We start from the raw sequence: 7576 nt of genomic DNA, 5'->3' as shown, positions 1-7576 counted from the left end.
TTTTCAGACATTAAGCTTATAATATTTCCTGAAATCTGATGATGATTATTCAACCTATTGCCGAACATAATTTTAGGCAATAAGTGAACTCTGGAATTTATGTATATTCGGTGATTTATTCTTGATATAAAGTAGTTTTTTCAGTAATTATAGTCCTAATATTAATATAGATTCATTTGACAGATCTTCAAATTTTAGTATTTTTCATATTCAAAACAGAATTGACTCATATTTTTTGTTGTATTACAAAAAATGATAAAGATTTAAAAAGAGTGATTGTATCCAATTAAAAAGGGGGGATGAAATTCTATATAATAATTATAATAATTATTTGATTTTTTTTTTACTCTTCACTTGTCGAGCTGGTTTGAACTGGTCAAAAGTAGACAAAATTAAGATATGATTTTTTGCTCACACCGTTTTTCCAATTTTTTTATTGGATAAGTAAATTTTCTTTATTAAAAATTTTGTTAAATACCCCTAGGCCATTTTACCTTTTTTACCTCCTTTATCTGGATTAACCGCATGATTAAACAACTGAATAACGGATATGCTGATATTTTCCGTGATGCTATTGAACTATTTCTTTCACTAAATATGAAAATTGTAATATGAAAAAAAAAAAAAAATACATATAGGGAAGGAAGAAGTAGTGAAGACTATTTTATCTAAAGACTTTAACAGTAGAGGACAAGTTTATTTGAATGATTTTCAATCAAACCTAGATTGAAAGTTTCAAACTTTAAATTTCTTATGGTGTTCCAAGATCACCTTACACATTTTGTAACATTAAAGCTCTTACGTCAAAATGTCTGAGGTGGCTTTTAATCTAATTGCTATTTTCACTATATTTGGTGCGCCATATAGTGACTGCATGTGTTATCATTCATGGGAAGCCGAGACATCCCCAATCACAGGGTATTATTGAGAGATCGAATGGAAATATTTTATTATCGGTAGATGACATTTTAAACTTCAGTTCTCATAATGTTATTATGTTACAAATATATTTTTATCTAAATGAATAAATGTCTTTTATGTACTCGCATTTATATTTTAGGCATTAATTAAGCTTAATGCCTGTACACATTTTTCAGGATTTAAGCTTATATCCTAGGATTTAAGACTAACGCCTAACATCATTTAGGCAATAGACTAACTGCCTAGGCATTAGCTTATTGCCGAAGATTTAAGCTTAAAAGGTTCGTAATTCACCGTGTTTCGAGAAATCGGTAAAAAGATCAACGTGCAAGAAATTTTTAATTGTTCGTTCATCGTGAAATGGCAATTTTATTTCGCGTTCTTCCGTGCAGATACCCCCCTTTACGCCCCTCTTATAACAGACTGACATAAGCTCAAACCATATTTTTAAAATGAATAGAACTCTAATAACCATGAATAACTGTGTTAAAAGTTTCCAATAGTTTAAAAATAAATAAAAAGTTCTAACAATCACGTGGGGTTCCATACATTAGATATTGTTAAAATTTAAAATCTTGTCAAAGACCCAAGTTATTGGTTTCTATTAGTAAAAGTTGTTATTTATGTGTAAAATAGAATGCAGGGGTCATATAGTTATATATTTACTAACCAACAATAGGCTTAAGTCTCACACGACTCCGATTTTAACTGTACATAGTCCGATTGTGCGATAATGCTCCAGAGGAGCCCTGCACAGGATACTGAGAAAGATTATCCTTATTTAATTTAATGATTTCTCTCTAAATTGTTTCCATTCTCATGACCGATAGTAGCCAGCTTTGTATAGGATCTTATAAGGTTCCAATCTTCTAGTCAAAAATAAATGTTCATTATATTTTACTGCAATAATTCCGCTCTCTTGGTATGCAATGCATATACCCAGTCTTTGCATATCATTTCTATAACAACTAGGTGAATCACAGGTGTGCGACGTTTGCTGGAACAGTCGACTAGTAATTGAAGCAGATCGTCTTCAGATTCAACGATGTAGTTGTAGTTGATCTGAATTAAGTTCAGCCATCAAGTGTTTAAGTCTGATGTTGTGGATTTTTCTCACTGATTTAAGGCTTATGCAGTTAACAAGAAAGTGCTTGTAATCTTCTGTTCCGTTCATACACAATTTGCACTCTGCAGATTTTGTTGAATCAAAGCGGTTGTTAATATTTTGAGTTTTATATATCCCAGTCAATATTCTGGACTTTATTATTCCTTTAGCAACATCTCGCTTGTTGTCTCTTGTCACTGCTCTAACATGTATTAGGTTTTCGGAAGTTCCAATTGCTTACTTCCATATGATTCAGTGATGTTTTGGTTTCAGCTATCTCAGACCATTTTGTTTTCCAAGTTGAATCTATCATATCATGAGTCAGTTTTTTTCCAGTTTTTTTTTGGGTTTAAGATTATCTCTTGTGCAGATGATTAACCTTTGTTTTTGCTAAGTTTGCAAAATGTTCCTTAAATAGATCATTCATATCATCTGGGGTGGATGCTTCCTTGTCCGCCGTTTGTAGAGTGTGAGTGAATTGGGAGGAAGAGGATCTTTGAGTTTATATTAATCTAAAGAAAAATCTTTGTTCCTGTCAGATGCTCTCATAATTTCTTCATGGCGAGTTGATTTCTTTTGTCAGCACTTTGTTGTCTTTGTATTGATCTTAATGTACGTTTGGAATCAAGCCTATGTATGTTATATATATTATCTTTAGAAGGAGGTGATCCTGATTTTTCCAGAGGTAGAATTAAGGCCTTTTTTGATTTACTGACCGCATTAGCGAGCCTCCTCATGGGGTTTTTGATTATGTGATTACTTGGCCGTTTTCATAGTGATTATTTGATTACCAGACCAAATATTTCATGATTATTTGATTACTTGATAATCTAGAACTGTATTTTTGATTTTTTGATTATCTTGTTTAAAAAAATAGTACATGATTATGTGATTATATTGACAAAAAATTTGTGATTATGTGATTACTTGGACACCCCCATGAGGGGCCTCATTAGCCAACTTTGGTGCCCAACTTACTTTTTCTTCCTGCTAAACTTTAATTTCCTCCGAGAATAACATGTTTCTAGTGCATTATTCAACCAGTAAGTAATTTAAGTAATTTGTTTGTAGCTTGATCAATTCCTTAAGGTGTTCTCATGTTTAGATATGTTCTATCCTTTAGTTCTTCCTGCACTTTTAGTGCATAGTTATCTTTATTTACTTTTTCCCAGTTGATTTTGGTACAGGTATTTTCTCTGTACTGTTTCTGGCTAGTCCTTAGTTCTATACAAAAATCGGCAGACACAGGACACTGGTCAGAGGTGTTGTGACCTACACTTAGGATCTTGACCTGAAAAAGTTCCCTTAACTAGTCTTTTATCATTCTCAATAGATTTGACCAATATGTAGTCAATTTGTGATCTAGATTCTCCTTGAAAATATGTGTGATCAGTTGGGTATTTGACTGGAAGTTCTATTTGATTTTCTTTGAAAAACTGTTTAAATAGTTCATCTTGGGAGTCCTTGTAATGTCTAATGAACAAGGCGTTACAGTCCCCAGCAATAACAATTGAGTGGGTTTCTTTCTTTTAGCGTGTCTAAGGATGCTCTATAAGTATCATGTCCTTTATCTGTACCTCTAGAAGGAAGATATACATTAATAAGGCAGCGTAGGACATATAATACAATATTGTAATTTCACAGTTTAATCAGAATACATGTTTTAGTTTTCTTGTTTAACATGTTAAAGCAGACATAAAAAGTACTATATAAATAAGAAGATGTGGTATGAGTGCCAATGAGACAACTCTCCATCCAAGTCACAATGTATAAACGAAGAGTTAACAATTATAGGTCAAAGTACGGCCTTCAACACGGAGCCTTGGCTCACACCAATACATGTCTCTAGTGGGTCTCATTGGGCATGTTGGGGTCTAAGCGTGACCCGGGATTGCCAATTTTTTGTAAGCGTGACACGTGAAAGTCAAATTATTGTGGCGTGAAAACGGGAAATGAAGTCTAGCGGGACACGGGAAATTACAAAAAAAAATAGAATTGCTTACGTTCATAGTGTAAGCGGGATACGGGAATCTGACAAAACAGTAAGCGGGATCCGGGTTCAGAACCCCCAATGAGACCCCCTCTCTAGTTGAAGTATTCAGTGCAGCAAGGATCAATTGTGTATTCTAACACCCAGCAACCAACTAGTGACCCGCAGAGAAGAACCATGAGGGCAGGTCTTTTCAATAAGGCTGAATCCGGCAGGATGTACTGCGGTTCCTCCTCTACATTGCTCCGCGTTACCCCGAAAAGAGTCCACTGTTAATACCACAATTGTCGAGTTATGAGTTCTCCAATTAGCGCCTGCGCAGATTCAGATAGTCTCCCCTAAAAAAATTTTTTTTTAAATGCAATAACAGTATAATTATAGCCAATTTTGTGTCAAAAAAAGACCTCTAATTCCTAATTCTTAGCCCCTCTAACATCAAATTCTGGATCCGCACATGCTTGCATGTGGAATGTATATCTTCCAATTGATACGATATTCCAGAGCTTGTGTTTCTTGTCATGATTTCCTTGATTATAGAGGGTTGATGCTTACAAGGAAGCTATTGCGGGTGCATTCAATCGACATGAGCTGGTTGACCATTATAGAATATCTGTATCACAGATGACCACGGGTATGTCCCAATTGTCGTAGCCATTAACCCGTTCTCGTTTCCTCGATTGCGACATCACCGAATGAGAACACTACATTTGTACTTACCATTTGCAACACAGCTGGTGCCGCATGTAGAGTAAGATTTGCTTAACCTTCCGGAACACCTCATATCACCCTGGTAACTTATGGTTCAATAACATTGATACTCTCCTTTGTGGCTTTGTACATGTCTATATATAAATTCGGAGGTGTGTTATAATTGTCACTAAGACAACTATACAGACCACCAGAGGCCATCTGACGCAGATATACACATTTACTGGTTATCGTATGGCCTTCAACAATGAGCAACACCCTTACCATATAGTAAGCTATAAAAAGCTTCGGCATGACGAAATGTGAGAAACAATTTGAGTGAGATCATACAATTTTTTTTCTAAAAAACAATAAAAGAAAAATATTTAAGAAAGACAGAAACAAACGACAACCACTAGATAGCTGGCTCTTGACTTGGAACAGGCACATATTTAAAGAATGTGGCTGGTAAAACATAATGTGTGTTCACTAAATCCTCTGCCTAACTAAGAACAGTCGTGTAATAACTCATGAAATGTAACATAAACTGCATTAATCAGCTGGAAAGGACTTGACCCATCAGATCGATACTAAGCACAACCACAACAACTATTACAGAAAAAGCAAAAAGACATCAAGTTCAGAATGAGAAGTACTAGCTGCAGCTCATGAAGCTAGTTCAAACCCCAATTGCAACTACTAAATAAATTATGATTTCCCAGACTAAGATATTAACTAGTACACCTCCGACGGATTTCATTTAAAGACGTCATAAGCAGTATGAGAAAAGCATGACCATATGCAATACCAAATTATACATATCGACAGGCTGTAAAACCATAAGTGTTAATAAATGGATAGCAGTACAAGCTAATTACATGTAATAAACTATTATCAATAAAATCATGCCAATGTCTTGATTTAAATCCTTACTAAAAGAGTACGCTTTTAGTTTATAGCTATAGGCATTATAGCTTCAAGTTACTCTTCCAGCTATGGTTTTATTGAATCGGCTATATATTATTCAATGCATTTTCGTTATATTTCTCTTGCCGAAACTTCTTCCATTCGTAGGGTTGCATTCTCTTCACAACCTGATATATCTGCATTGAGTTAAAGGTTCTTGAGAAAACTTTTTTCTTACATACTCATTGATAAATATCACCTTTCGAGCTGGCTTCGTTCTTGATTGTTTCCCCATTCCCTTTATCTATCTAAGCACATGTAAATAGATAACAACATTTCCTGTTAATTTCTCATTAATGCTGGTGTTTATGGTTAGTTATTCAATATTTCTTAATAACTGCAACGGATTTAATATAAAGACGTCATAAGCAGTATGATATAATATCCGTTGGAGGTGTTCTAGTTGGTATTTTATGGATACACCAGAGCGCATTGGTTCTGTTCGACTATAATGATTTTGCATGACTTGCTATTATTTTCCGTTCTGTATTTGTTTTCTGAAGAAAGGAAAAAAAGACACTTTGTATGTTTCCATTTTACATTAAGACTCTTATTTTTGTACATCTATACAGATAAGAAGAGATGCCCAACGGTTGCCTTGGTATATGTCAATAAGACAGAAATAACCATATATTCCGCTCAAACTGGTGTTAGGGGCCGTCTTAAACTTGCAATGAGGTTGTATTTTTTGCTCCGTGTCGAAGGCCTCACAGGAATTTGAGATGAGGACAGTAATTAAAGCGCATTTTGCTTTTTGTGTGTGTTTTACTCTGCACATACTGAGTTTGTGTCATGGATGGATACCCAATATCCTTCGGTTTTCTATGATATAGAGATAAAGAGGACAACATACAGTCTTCAACAATAGACATGTGTACTTTACATTTTACTATATGTCAACATCAAAATCATTTTGAGTAAAAAAATAATTGTGAACAAATTAATCAGAAACAATCAATTATCTGTACCATGAGGGTCTGGATGTGGGGTCCTTTAATTTTTCATTCTTTAATATTTTATACACTTTTTCTCTATTTGTATTTCTTTTGTCCTCTGTTCTCTATTCTTATTTTTTATTTTGCCTATTTTTCTCCATTCTTTATTTTTTTAGCCATTTACTCTGCACATTTTGTCTAGTATTCTCCATTCTGTAAACCCCATCCAAACACTTATACCATCAAAACCAAATTTTCAACAACAAAATGAAATTAAGATGTGCCACAACTGACGTTCCTGACAAGCACCGTTGATTGTGGAGGGATTAAATTTTTTTTAATCTAAATCTTTCCCATTTTTTAATCTCGAGCAAGTAAAAAAACTTACATAAAACAACATACAATAAAAAAAAATCAGAACAGGAAAATCATTCAACTCTAAAATAACGGTATGATAGATAACAAGAACACAAAATATTTAATAGTTTGGGATGCTCGCACTTATTGAAAGTTCAATCGACCTTTCAATTTCTTTTGTGTCATCTACTAAGACTTTGTTTAAAATAACTACCTACAAAATCAGGTTTAATCCACCATTTTCTACATAAGTAAATGACCGTACCAAGTCGGGAAAATGACAGTTGTTTTCCATTCGTTTGATGTGTTTGACTTTTGATTTTGCCATTTGATAATTTATTATAAGGGACTTTCCGTTTTGAGTTTTCCTTAGAGTTCGATATTTTTGTTATTTAACTTTCTACTTTTTTCCCTTTTTAATCATAAATTGTATCTTATCTTCCCGAAAATTGTTGTCCCCTCAGATAAAGCGCCAATTAAACAATATCGTTTGTACTAGACAACGCTTTGACATTGAATTACCAATATCACGTGACTCGAACATAGTCGCTACATTAGTGTAACAACACTCTTGTTCCTGTTCTTCATCTTGAAAGTTGCAATCGTTTGTCTGCT

This window comes from Mytilus californianus, unplaced genomic scaffold, assembly GCF_021869535.1.
Source record: "Mytilus californianus isolate M0D057914Y unplaced genomic scaffold, xbMytCali1.0.p SCAF_13, whole genome shotgun sequence".
NCBI lineage: Eukaryota > Metazoa > Mollusca > Bivalvia > Mytilida > Mytilidae > Mytilus > Mytilus californianus.
This window is presented reverse-complemented; position numbering follows the sequence as displayed.